This window comes from Lissotriton helveticus, chromosome 2_1 (genome assembly GCF_964261635.1).
Source record: "Lissotriton helveticus chromosome 2_1, aLisHel1.1, whole genome shotgun sequence".
In the NCBI taxonomy this organism is placed as follows: domain Eukaryota; kingdom Metazoa; phylum Chordata; class Amphibia; order Caudata; family Salamandridae; genus Lissotriton; species Lissotriton helveticus.
This window is the reverse complement of record NC_136059.1, coordinates 444355111-444368626: the sequence shown is the minus strand read 5'-3', so window position 1 is coordinate 444368626 and position 13516 is coordinate 444355111. Positions and strand designations below refer to the sequence as shown.

Genomic DNA, 13516 nt, shown 5'->3' with positions numbered 1-13516 from the left:
TTCCAAACAAGTACTGACTTGCCTGGCACCTGTAAAAATATGGCAGGTGGATTACCTACTTGCGAATTTGCCATAATGTAATACCAATAAATATGTAAGAAAATATCAAGTGTACTCCTAATAAAGTTTTATATTAACTGAATATAATGCTAGAGTACTCAGTTAGATGAGTTGCCTCTTAGTGTGCACATCACAGTAGTAGTAAATCCTCCAAAAGATATGCACCAAGCAGTGTGCACATCACTGTAAATTGTAGACATTTTTCTCCTCAATTTAACTCTATTTCTCGATATACACCACAGAACCAGTATTGTGGGAAAAGAGTACCATAAATGTTACCTCAAAAGCTGTTGAACACACTATTTTGTTAATTTGCCTCTGTTCATCCCGGCCTCTTTCTTCTCTAAACTCAATGTGGTCCTCTGTGACTTCATCTGGGGCACGTCCAGACATCGACTAGCGCTGCCGAAGCTGTTCCTACCAACGGGCAGGGGAGGGTTGGCTGCTCCTTGCTTTGAGCACTACTACCTGGCCGCGCAGCTACAATGGGTTGCCCGATGGTTGGCAGATAGGGGTAAGGAAGACACTGCCACGATCGAACCGCCGTACTCTTTAGGCCGTGTCGTAGCTCTCTTTCACCCACTGGCGCCGCCTAAGAAGCCCACTCCGCCGTTACTGGCGGTAGCATACAAATGCTTTCGTAGAGCCCTATTCCTCACCCGAAAGGTGCTCCCATAAGCGCCTGCTATACCTCTGGAGGGCTGAAACAGTGGGGAGAGGCGGATATCCGGACGCTAGGAGATTTATACAGGGGTGGAGAGCTGGTAGCCTATGAAACGTTGATATCTGAAGATGGATTACCTCCTGGGCGGTTCCTGCTGCACCGCTCGCTAGCAGCAAAGATGGTGGCCCGCTGGGGCGACATGGCGACGGAACATACACAGCACCTAACTATGCAGTACCTGCACGTTATGGGGAGGGGTAGGCACTTGGTCCGTTGGTTCGCCGCATCGATACGGGCGCACACGGAGATCAGTCTACCCCCGCTCAGAGGCAAGTGGGAACGAGACTTGGATAGGGTGCTAACTGATAAAGAGTGGGAGAGGCTCCTTAAGAGTCCGGTACGCATCCCCCGAAACATGCGCCTTCGCCAGATACAACTCTTCATTGTCCATAGGGCCTATCTCACGCCTAAGCTAATCAATAGGTACTTCCACCGTTCCGACGCCTCTTGCCCTAGGTGCGAGGAGTTAGATGCAGGGCTGGTTCACCTCTTGTGGAGTTGTCCTGGGCTGGGTACTTACTGGCATGCGATATGTGGAGCGCTTGGGGCGTGCACGGGCCGTATCATACCCTTCAACTGGCCTGAGTACCTTCTGCATCAATTCAAGAGGAGGCCCCACGATAAGGCATCGTCCCGTTTCCTAGATCTGGGACTGGTGGTGGCTAAGCGACTGCTGACGAGACAATGGAAGGCGCGCGAACCGCCTGCTGCGCAGGCGTGGGTATCCTCTTTTAGGGCGTGGGCACAGGCGGAAAGGATAGCCATACGGAGGGAGGAGACGACTGGGCTTCGAAAGGAACCCATGGCGGAGCGGTGGGAATGCATGCTTAGCGCCCTACGCCTGCCGGGGGAGTCGGACGCACTCGATGATGGAACGACCTAAACAGCTACCCCGGGCGGTGGGGCATACCGCGGGCCACTTTGTTGGCAGGGCCTGATGGCATACTAGGCCTTTCTGCCTTTCGGCGCGCAGGACTGAGATACATGCATGCTCACACACAATGATGCACTTGGGGGAGAGCACTGGGGGGGCGGGGCAGGAGGACAAGGATTAACATGCGCTTCTGTATATGTTTTTGCCGCTATTGTTTAAATGTTTGCATTAACTGTTAAATTAATGCCATCTCTATGCGTACCTACACAGTAGTGGGATTCACCTTGTGAATATGTTATTGTGCATGATTGGACTGGCGGCAGCCATACAACGCTCCAAGAGACTCCGGGACTCAACCCTGCATGTACAGGCTAGGCCACAGGGCCCGCACTACTTGTGTGTGTCACTGTGAGCGTGGCTACATGATGATGTAACACACTGATCCGAGATATATCAATGCTGCATTGGCGCGCCTGGACTGTCATGTTATGCTGACTGAATTTTGCACTGACTTCGGTTCATATAAAATGCTAATAAAATAGATTTGACAAAACTCAAAAGCTGTTGAACACAGTTGCACCCACAAAGCATGTATCCAACTCTTAAATATTTTCTCATGAGAGCATTGCGCACTCTCGGTCGTCTTGTCCTACTTGTGAGAAAAAGATAAATATCAGTACCTATGATCGCGCAGTGGTATTAAAGCTAAAGCTGGTGCTCATGTTGGCTCATATTTGCTAAACTTGCTATTATAAAGTTCTCGATATAGCCGATGTTGTCCCTCGTAGCGTAGTTCCGTGTGTCAAAGCGACAACACTTCCATGGTTATAAGCCATTACTCGCAATTGGTTAAAAATTTAGTCACTTGATCGCAAGAGTCCGCGATGTGATAGACACCGTCGAAAGACTATGCGCATCGTATGCGGTCTATTCGGTTGATTCTATACGAAAAGTCTAATCCAAGAATACTATACCGAAAAAATGCTATGCTATATTTACCACTGATATTGGCACACAATCGTGTGAGAATTAAAACGCACACTAAATCATGTTATATGAAGTAAAGAAACAATGCCTATAAAAACTGGTGAAATGCTGTTCATGAGTGAACATGTAAAATTTTCAATAAAAACCGTACTACAACCTCCGCGGTTGTGTGTCTTAGAAACATAAATGTGTGAAGCTAATATTGAAATGTAATGTATTAAATATAAGTGTACCATATATGTAAAATCCATTATTAAATCAACAATAAGCATACCAAAGTAACATAAACGGCAAAGGATGATGTGCTATGTTCATAATATTAAAGGTAATATGTGTACTCTACATGGTCGTTCAGACCATTTGGTTTGCATGAATTAAGTTTCATGATCCAGAAGTTCTCTCGACGTAGCAGATACTTGTTGTTGTCTCTTCCTTCCATTTTCTGTATTGTTTCCAAACTCAAAAAACTTCAGTTGTGATATATTGTGGTGCTCTTCCAGAAAGTGTGTAGCAACCATTGATTTTATATTTTTTGTTTTAATGTTCGATTTATATTCATTTATTCGGGTCTTAATTTTTCGTCCAGTTTTCCCCACATAGACTTTGCCACATGGGCATTTCAGAAAGTAGATCACATTAACTGTACCACAGGTCGCTGAAACTCTTAACTTGATGTTATGTCCCTTCATACGGTGGGCTATATTCGTCCCTTTTATTATGTTATTGCAGTTATTGCAATTCATGCAAGGTCTAGTTCCTTTCGCTACTAGTGTCTCAATCTGTTTTTGATTGAGAATTTCGCCCATGTTTTTGTTCCTGGTGTATGCGAATAGTGATGGTTGTGAAAAAATTGATTTGAAGTCGGGTTCCATTCCCAAAATTGACCAATGATGATTAATTATTCTTTTGAAGTTGGTACTCAGATTAGAAAACTTTGAGACTATGACCATTCTGGTGTTTTCCTGTTTGGTAGTTTTTTCAACAAATCCGTTCTGCAAGATGAATGTGTCCGCTGTTTTGCTTTTTCAATGATTGGTTCTGGATATCCTCTATCTCTGAATCTTTTGCCCATTTAATCTATTCTGCCACTTGATTTTATTGGGTCTGATTTGATCCGTTTGACTCTTAGCATTTGGGACACTGGTAGATGTTCTTTTAATGAAGTTTGGTGAAAACTTGTTTAATGTAACATATGGTTTTTGTCTGTTGGTTTGCGGAATATATCGGTTTCCAAACCCTTGTCAGTTAACGTGATTTCCACATCTAAGAAGGTTATTTTGTTTTCTGAAATTTCCCAGGTGAACTGTATGCGATCGTCTATATCATTTACTCCCAGCAGTGCTCTTTCTAGTTCATTTTGCGTATTTTTCCACAGGATGAAGACATCATCAATATATCTTACAAGTAGTTTAATATTGTTTTGCCATTCTGGTTTTGATAGAATATGTTCCTCTTCAAATTGCTGCATAAACAGATTTGCATATACCGGCACAGCGCAATTGGCCATGGAAATGCCCGCTAGTTGAAGATACCAATCTTCTTCATATTTAAAGTAACTCTGATATAGGGTAAAGTACATGAGCTCCATCAAAAACACTTGCATTGGTAGTTCCAGATCAGTTCTCGGTCTTGTTCCACGGCTTCAATACCTTGAAGGAGCAGGATCGAAGTGTAAAGGGATTTTATGTCCGCTGTACAAAATATCATCTTCTCATCATCCTTGATCTCATGTAGTTTCAATATAAAATCAGTTGTGTCCTTTATAAATGTTTTCATATTTTTCACACTTGGTTGCAAATATTTGTCTAGAAATTGGCCTACTGGCTCATGGAGGCTTCCACGTGTCGATACTGTCAGGCTTAATGGTGGGTCTCTCAAGTTTTTATGGACCTTTGAGACCATGTATAGTATTTGGCTCCTTCGATTGTATTTCAAAATAAAATTCTTTGTCTTTTCTTTAATCACTCCTGTGTCGAATGCTTTCTGGACTGTGTTCTTTAGTACGTCAGCAAACTGTGTGGTTGGGTTCTCATTGAGTTTCATGTAAGTCGTCGTATCAGATATATGTTCCATTACCTTGGCCTCATACATAGATGTGTTCATTATTACCAATGCACCCCCTTTATCTGCTTTTACGCATTTTATGGTATCATTGTTTGTTATCCTTTTTAGTGCATCTTGGTCCTGTGTGATGTTCTTTGTTGTTTTTCTATTGTAGTTAAGTTTGGATAGATCATGTTTAACTAAATTCTCAAATAGGACTAAGGTTTTATGACTGATAGGGGTTTGGTATGTGCTGGTAGTTCTTGAACCTCTTACCTGGTCTGGTTCTTGTGGCCTTTGGTCCGGTAGTATATTTTCAAAAAAGTGTCTTAGACGTAACTTCCTCATCAATTTGAAAAGACTAACTTCAAGCTCTAGTTGGTCAGTTTGTATTGGGGGTACAAATGACTTTCCCTTTTGTAATAGTTTTAGTTCATGCGAGGACAAAACATGATCTGAAATATTTAAAACTAATTGTCCTTCGTTGTTGTTTTCTACTTGTCCTTCTTGAGCATTGGGGTACTTCTCTTGTTGGGATGTTCTTTGTCTTTTTCCCCTCCTGGGTCGCCTTTTTCTTGATGGCCTTGTTCTAAAAAAGAACTGGTGGTTGCTATGGTTGTTGTTAATGGTTATTGCTCATTTGGTACTGGTCCCTGTCCCTTATGTGTGGTTTGTGATCTGCCAGTCTGTGATCTGTCTGTTTTATCACTTCCCGATGAAGAGGTGTCCGTTTGTTGTGTGTAGGGTCGATTTCTTCGTCTTTGGGCGTATACCTCTGCACATGTGTAGACTTCTCACAAGTAGGACAAGACGATCGAGAGTGCGCAATGCTGTGAGTTTACCATATTTAAGAGTTGGATACACGTTGAGATTTAACGCGGTTTTACGCGGTTGGTCTTCACTACAACACTGAGCATGTTCACATTCTAATGTTTGTATATCATGGAGTACATTTAGATTTCACTACCGCACACAGAGTGGATAACGTACATGGTTACAACACACAGACGAGTACTAGAAGCTCGTGAATAGCTAATATTGAAATTCAATGAATTATTTAAACATCTTATTTTTGCGAGTTGGAGATGTAGTATGATTATTTATTTTTGTTAGTCTTTTGGTAATATGAGATCAATATAATATGTGCTACGATCTTTTTGCAGTGATGCTCCCTGAAGAAGTACTTTCAGCCCGAAATGCATAAGAGCCATAAAGGCTGTATTAAAAAAGGAATAATTTGCAAAGTATATTTTGGATGAAATGAAATGAAAAGAATTTCAAAGAACTAGATATCGAATAAATGGATTACTTTTGAAAAGAACCTGCTGTGATAAATTTCATTGGAGTCCCATTTACAGGAACGCAGGTGTGCCCATGGGGATGCAACTAATTTAGGTTGGAAGTACTACGTGATATTATTAGACGTCTCCTGGACGGAAGACGCCACCCGAGGAGCACCTTAAAATTATTAAACAAAACGAAAAAGTTTTGCATCAATAAGCGAAGAGGTTGTGCGCCAGCTACACTTTTGATTACAATGACATAGCCCCCCCTCCTCGACCTAACTGCAAACGACTTGCCCTCCGTCTCTGAAAACGGAGCAAATGTGACAAGATAACAAGATTTAAAGGCATCTTTATTGCTCATTACCTTTGTGAGCAATAAAAATGCCTTTAAATCTTTTTATCTTGTCATTTTTGCTCCGTTTTTACAGACAGGACAAAAGTTAGTTTGTCTTCCTACTTGCCAGAAAGGGCGAGTAGGGCCTAAAAACAGCTCGACCTTGTTAAATTTCGCTTGCTTATGCGCACGGTCGAGTGGATTTTTCGAGCCCTGCATGACATAGCCCCCATTCCATTAATGACGTAAGCATGACAAATTACATTCTACCTAGTAAAGTAACCATGCCACCCTGAGTTAAGTTATTCAGACTTTGATGAGCACAGATTTCAGTGTTTACACCAAAGATCACTTAGTCGTGCAGGATACAAAAGGATGTTAAACATGCGATAGCTATATGGTTAGCGTCGTATTTCATGTCATAAAGCAAAATGATGGGGGTCTCCAGCAGAATGTGATGAAGGGTCCCCATGTCTCCCATTACTCACAGATGCTAATTGGTCTTGGGATGACTGGGCCCCCATTGAAGCATGAGGGGGGCCCCAGAGTGTTGGGCCCCTCATGCTCCTCAGGGGCTTGCTTTATTCCCCTGACTATATTGTTGCACAGGTTGATTGAAACATCCTGTCTTTTTCATCTGCCGCAGGGCTGTCCTAAGCTAATCGAGCTCGGACCTACTTTCTGTGGCTAAATGCCTACTTTTGGAGGTAAACACATCAAAGTTCGCTGGTCTTACAAGGATGAGGCAGGGCAGACTGGGCATGTGGCACAAATATATGTAGATCTGTGAAATCATACTTGTTCTAGTGCAGTGCTTCCCAGACTTTTTACAACTTCAACCCAATTTTTAAAACTGCAAACGTTTGCAGAACGCCTAGATTTAGTGGACATGAGGCGGGTGATTTTTTTAAATGTAACTAAAGCATTTACATTCATTAGACAATCAAACAAACAAAAGTATTGGGCATAGTCCCAATATAGCCCAATAAGAACAGCGCAATTTATTGCTCCACTTGTATATGTTCTTTTTATGTGTGCTTTTTATTTTATTCACAAGTGAGCAGAAAACACGCAGCCAGTGTGTTTCGCCTATACAGGGCTTCTTCAGGGCCCAGAAAAGTATACCGGCAGTGGTGATCAATTTTGGTTCACAACGTGTTTCGTCTATACAAGGCTTCTTCAGGACCCAGAAGAGTATACAGGTACTGGTCACCAATTTTGTCTTACGGCAACGTAGGGATTAATCAAGTTATTCAAAAATTATCTGACGAGAAGGCATATCTTTCATATCGTCTAACACATCTCAAATCATCAAAATCAGAAGTCCAAGCGAACCATCCATGAAACCTTATCCATTAATACAAATACATCAATCAAAAAGAGGAATGTGTTCTGAGCATCCAGTAGGAAATGATTTAAGCCATGTCTGGCATTGTCTGTTCGGTGACCGACAGCCAAGTGTGAAAAACATCTTTTTATTTGTTATTTTGTACATCAGTTCTTCCATTTTGTATTTTCCTGAGATATTGAATCACAAACTTTGGTGCCTTTCTGATGTGTTCCAAGTCAGTCCAAACAAACTTGTTTTGCTTGTGTCTTTACACACGCGATGTTGACACACCTGCTCTTTGCCCGTCTGAGGCTAATGTAGCAATGTTTATACGTGATTGTTCAATTGCCTGCCATTTGTATAAGAAGAAAAAAGCAATTTCCACTGTAATGTTTATACCCGTTTGTTCCATTGTCTGCCACTGTATTAAGGAACCAGCAATGTCCGCTGATGTTTGTGCTCGTTTGTTCGATTGTCTGTCAGGATTTGAGAATCTTAAACAAAACTTAACCTTGTTACCTAGTCAAGGATTGTTCCTTCTGTAAACATTTTGCACAGCCCAAGTTCGTGCCTCATATAAATAACCTTTCATATCTGTGTACGATGTCAACTCTTGTCATAGCCATCGTAGTGCTCTGATTATATGCACCCGCTCATCAATATTAAAACAAGAGTTACTTTGGCAGTCTTCCGACTACTGCCTTTTTTGTTTGCAAAGTACAGGCTAAAAGAGAGCAATTTCCTCATAAGTTCGGCCTGCTGTAAATGCAGCCAAACTTGCCAGGCACGGCTTAAATACTTTGCCTGCGCAGGTTTGCCATGTCTACCACTCTGGCTTCAGTAAAGGTTCTAGAGGGGTGGCGATTGTCCTACACAAAAACTTGCCATTAGTTGCCACACAGATCATACATGACCCCAAATGCCGTTATGTGGGACTGGTCGGGACATTGGAGGGGAAACCCTATAATCTGCTGAGCATCTATAAACCTCCGAATTTACATTGGCAGACTCTTTAACATCTTACTGAGGTGGTAGCAGCATTACCATACGGAGTGCTAGTCCTTGAGGGAAACTTTAATGGCATTCAAAACCCTGACATGGACATCTCGGGCCCCGCTTCACAAGCTCTCTCCAAGACTCTTGGATCCTGGACGGACTATTAAAGACTCTGATTTGGTGGGTGTGGCACTTGCAGAGAATGGCTTATACTCACACTTCTGCATCCACAAAAGCTATGACACATATTTCTTCCAATCGCAGACATGTCCTCCACTTCGGCTGTTGATTGGCTCCATTGCGGTATCTCAGATCATGCCTCTGCCGCTCCACTTCAGGGTACAAGTGCGGCATATAAGGCCTATGTTGCATTTGGACGACTAGTTCCTCATGGACGAAGGTCTCTTGGACTACCTCTCTGAGGATCTACAATCCTATTTCGAGACAATTGAGGGGACGGTCCATAGGGCGGGCATATTATGGATGGCAAGTGCACCCACTATCCGTGGTGGAGGTAAAGCATACCTCAAGCGTATAGACAAGGTAGACCCTAGCGCACAATGCCACTTGAATCCTGCATCCTCCAGATGGAGACTGCAGCAAAAACTGAAGAGATTGAATCCCTGACATGAAAATTCGAAATTGACAGGGTGTCACTCGGCATTTAACCTTCCATGAAGCCTGCCGGTGTTGGCAAGCCTCCACCCAATGGGTATATGAATATGGGGACAAAAGCAGTATGCTTCTCTATAGGTTGGCTATCAGGAATGTGAGCTCCCAACTCATTCTGTCTGTCAACAATGCTTTTAGGTCCTCGGTTACGACTGTTGAGGCCACAGCAATTGTATATGAAGACTAGTATGAGACACTCTATACCAGTCAGCCTCTGCATGTCTCTGAGCTGGCCCAGCCATTGTTTTCTAATGTCCCACTTTCCCATTGAGCCCACCCCAACGGTAAGCCTTAGACTCCATTATCACTGAAGGTGAGATTCAGGTGGCCATTTTAGATTTGAAATTTGGTAAGACCCCAGGCTTCCCTGTTGAATACTACTGTAAACTCTCCGTTCCTCCTTCCTGCCTGGATCGTGGTGGATACAGAAAATAAACTAGCTCCCAATCCCCTAATTCTCTTCTTGTTTGAGTTCATGCAGGATTTGCAATACCTTTGTAGTGTTGCTTTTCTAGCGTCCCGCCTGGGACTCAGTACCAAGTCTGTGAAGTTTGAACGCCAAGCTTCAGGCAGCGTTGACTTGTTTATTTTTTGCTTTTCAAGTTATACAAAAATACCTGGACTAGTTTTTGTCAATGTTTTCTTCAACTTAGTAATCAGCATGTTGGTTTATCGAACAAACTATTCATTACAGTCCTATGTTTAGCCCCTTCACAGCTGGGCAAATTCCCCTGCTGTGCTGGGGGGCAGGAGGGCGCGCACAGCGCCCCTGTGCTCATGACGAGCCAGCTCGTCATGAGCCACAGTGGTCGTGTGCTCATGACGAGCTCAGCTCGTCATGACCACACCCGTTCCTTTAGAACCCTTGCACAGCACTAACGGTCATGACAAGCTCAGCTCGTCATGAGCACACGAGCACCGTGGCTCATGACGAGCTGAGCTCGTCATGAGACTCGAAGGAGTTAGTTAATTCAAGTGGCTAAAGAAATAAAAGAGTCATACTTGTTTTCCTTTTATTTAAAGTGATGGTTATAATATAAGTAGGGAAAATAACATGTTCATCTTGTTTACTTTTTGTTAACCATCTGCGCTTGTGAACTAGTAACTGCGAAAGTAATTTTACATACTTTAAATCGTAAAATTAACCGCTAATGTGACAACTTATGGAAAAAAATCTAGTTCTAACCTTGAATACCTGCTATAGATGATAGGTTATGTTTGACAATATTGTAGAGTTAGCTGTCGTGAATTACTAATACAAGCTAAACTACTACTGAACTCTGGATTCATTGTGTTTCCATATCGGTTGAGCTCACTAAGCATGCCTGCGTTCTTGACAGGATATTGTTGCTTAGAAGTTCTTACAAGGTTCAATAGGTACCATTATAGTTTAATAAATGAATTCCATCATTTTGTTTTCTTGTTTGCCAGGTAACTCATTTCACCATTGTCAATTTTTCTCAGCCATTTAACTCATTTCACCATTGCTCATTTTAGGCTGACAGGTAACTAATTTATCTGAGAACTCCGATCCACCTGGTAACCCATTCCATACTTGTGCATTCAATATCACTAACTAACCCATTACACCAAAGTACTCTCTAATACATCTGAATATCCATTCCACTATTGATCGCTCCTTTCTACCATGTAACCACTTACACCACTGACACCAGACAACTAGTTTCACATTTGTACACTCCCAACCTCTAGGACACCCATTCCAACTTTGTTTATTTCTGTTCATGAAGCAAATCATTCAACTATTGTGTACTTTGGCCACTAGGTAAACCATTCTGTAATGGTGCACTCCAGTATACCATGTAACTAATCTATTCCACATAGTTTACTATGGTCCACCTGGTATCCCCTAATATTGTAGGCTGTGGCAAGCACGTATCACATTCCACCGTTGTTCACTCTTGTCCACCATTTCACGAGGATTTATTCTGGTCCACCTGGTAACTCATTCAACTATTGTCCACTGTAGGGCACCAGGCAATCCAATCTAACATTGGGTGTGTCTGGCACGATCTTTATGCTCAAAACTTATGAAATGTTTTGGATTATGACTAATGTTTTAAAAGATTACATAAGAAGATGTTTTAATAATAACTTTCGTACAATATCATTAATACATCAACAAAAACATACGTTCTAAACGCTCCCCATGACCGATCAATAGTTTGTTAGTTGCAGTGTCTAGATGATGCATGGGGTGTCATACCCATGTGGTCTATTCTCGACATGTAGTGTAGTTCCTATTATCCCAATAGGCTCTGCGCATTGGAATAATATCTTCAATAGTATAGACGTAGGACAGAGGTTAACTAGGTCTTCTACTGACGATATTAGACTTAAGTTTTATGTGCCAGCTAGCTCAGAGTTCACTAGAAACTTTCTCGAATAGGCGAGGAGGAGTTTAACCTCCCTGGATGGACAAGAAGGGATTTAGTTTCTGACAACCATAGAACATGACAACTTTGCTCTCCCTAATCAAGAGTATATCTCTAGAGTCCTGTGAAAACAAAAGACAACTATTTTACTCAGTCAGTACGTGCATACTTAGTTCCACCAGATTGTAGAGAAAGAAGAGATGGGCGTGTTCAATAAAAGGTGTTATTTATTGATCAGTCTCTTTTTCTCATACAAGAGAAATGAATCGCTATAGTAGCAATACTTAAGGTTAAGTAAAGTGCATACAGTAAAAGCAGGATTATAAAATAATACTGTAAAAGCATTGATATGGTTTCTTAGCCATATGATACTTTAAAATGGATAAAAGATATACATACATATATACATTGACTAATCGTACTCAACTGGTGCTTCTAACTATGCCTACCCCGGTGTACCTGACCTACGCCTAATACGTGGGAGGGAGTAAGTAAGTAGCAGTTTAAGTTAAGTTTGTTTTGCCAAGAATCTGACTCAAGAATTCTCTGTAAGGGGTTAGTCAGTTCAGTACCTGGGATTTAGAAGGTAGGAGGGCTGGTATCTCTGTCTCAGGACTCGGTATCCCAATCACCCGCAAGGGCAAGTTGGAAACGCTGGAAGCTGGATTTCTCGGCAGGAGAAAAGGCAGCGTCTCTCTCAGCGCGTCAGGAGGGAGGGGCAGCGTCCGTGGGCTTCCTGCATCAGCTGGGCTCTCCGGCAAGTAGTCACTGCTCCAAGCTCATCACCACCGTGTCTTTACTTAGGGCAGTGTCGGTATATTTATACCTGAGAGGTGCCGGGTTTGACGTAAGGATGGACATAAGACGTCAATAAAAGATGTCATTAAGAACTGGTCGTTCTTACATTCTTTACAGGAGTTCTCGAACGAAATCAAAACAATAGCAGCGGGGATTTCCCAGGTTTGCTGGAGGCTTGGTTTGTTTAGAGAACTCGGTGTGCTTTCTAGGGGGCTGGAGGAATAGTGCTTGCTCAATGTGACAGCATGCGCTATGACTTAATCTGAGAACGGGTTTCTGTGCCGTTGTATGGACATTAGTGAATAATAACCGGACAAGGGTCAGAAATAGGAGTATCGATACAGGTCCCTAGATAAACATACTACAGACAGTGCAACATAATTGTTTCAACCGCAGTATCCGGGAGATCAACTACTGAGAATTTCATCAGGGCAGGAAGTGGATTGTTCAAGCACTAACTAATGGGGAGCGTACTGTCAATCATTAAGGCCCTCATTATAAGAAGTGTGATTTCAGCCAGAGCGATAACTCTGGGTGAAATTCTGCCACCATAAATTCTGAGTGTTTCAGGGCCTCGAATTGTGGGGTCCTCAAATTCCAGACCCTGTAATTCAGGAGCTAAAGGCACTGTACCCTATTTAACGTGACAGGGGCTGCAGGCAGCAGACACAAGGAGATGATGGACGTAGCGCTGACACTTTTCAGACACTCACCCCCAGTCGCAGATCTGGGTTAAAACCATCATTGTTCTTTAGATCACTTTGCCACCCCAGTTCAGACTCAGCTATATGCAAATCAGTCTTGACCCTGTGCCTGATTGGAACAGTCTACCCGAACTGCCAAGCCAGGTCTTTCCTGGACCAGAAACAAGCATCCTGGGACCTGTTTCGGAGAAACACCCTTCAACAGCCAGGCTAGTTTCAATCGAGTGGCAAAGTGAGCAAAGGACCCAAGTCTGGGCATACCCTGCCAACTTGGGGCAAACAAAGCAAACACAAGGAGATTGCCCTAAGTTG

The 13516-nt window shown here is 42.6% G+C and overlaps 1 protein-coding gene across 5 annotated transcripts in view; it reads left to right on the top strand.

Moving 5' to 3' along the window:
• Positions 1-13516, top strand: part of ARL15 (ARF like GTPase 15) — a 1581679-nt gene that overhangs the window by 527626 nt on the left and 1040537 nt on the right. The gene's annotated exons all lie outside the window — the stretch shown is intronic.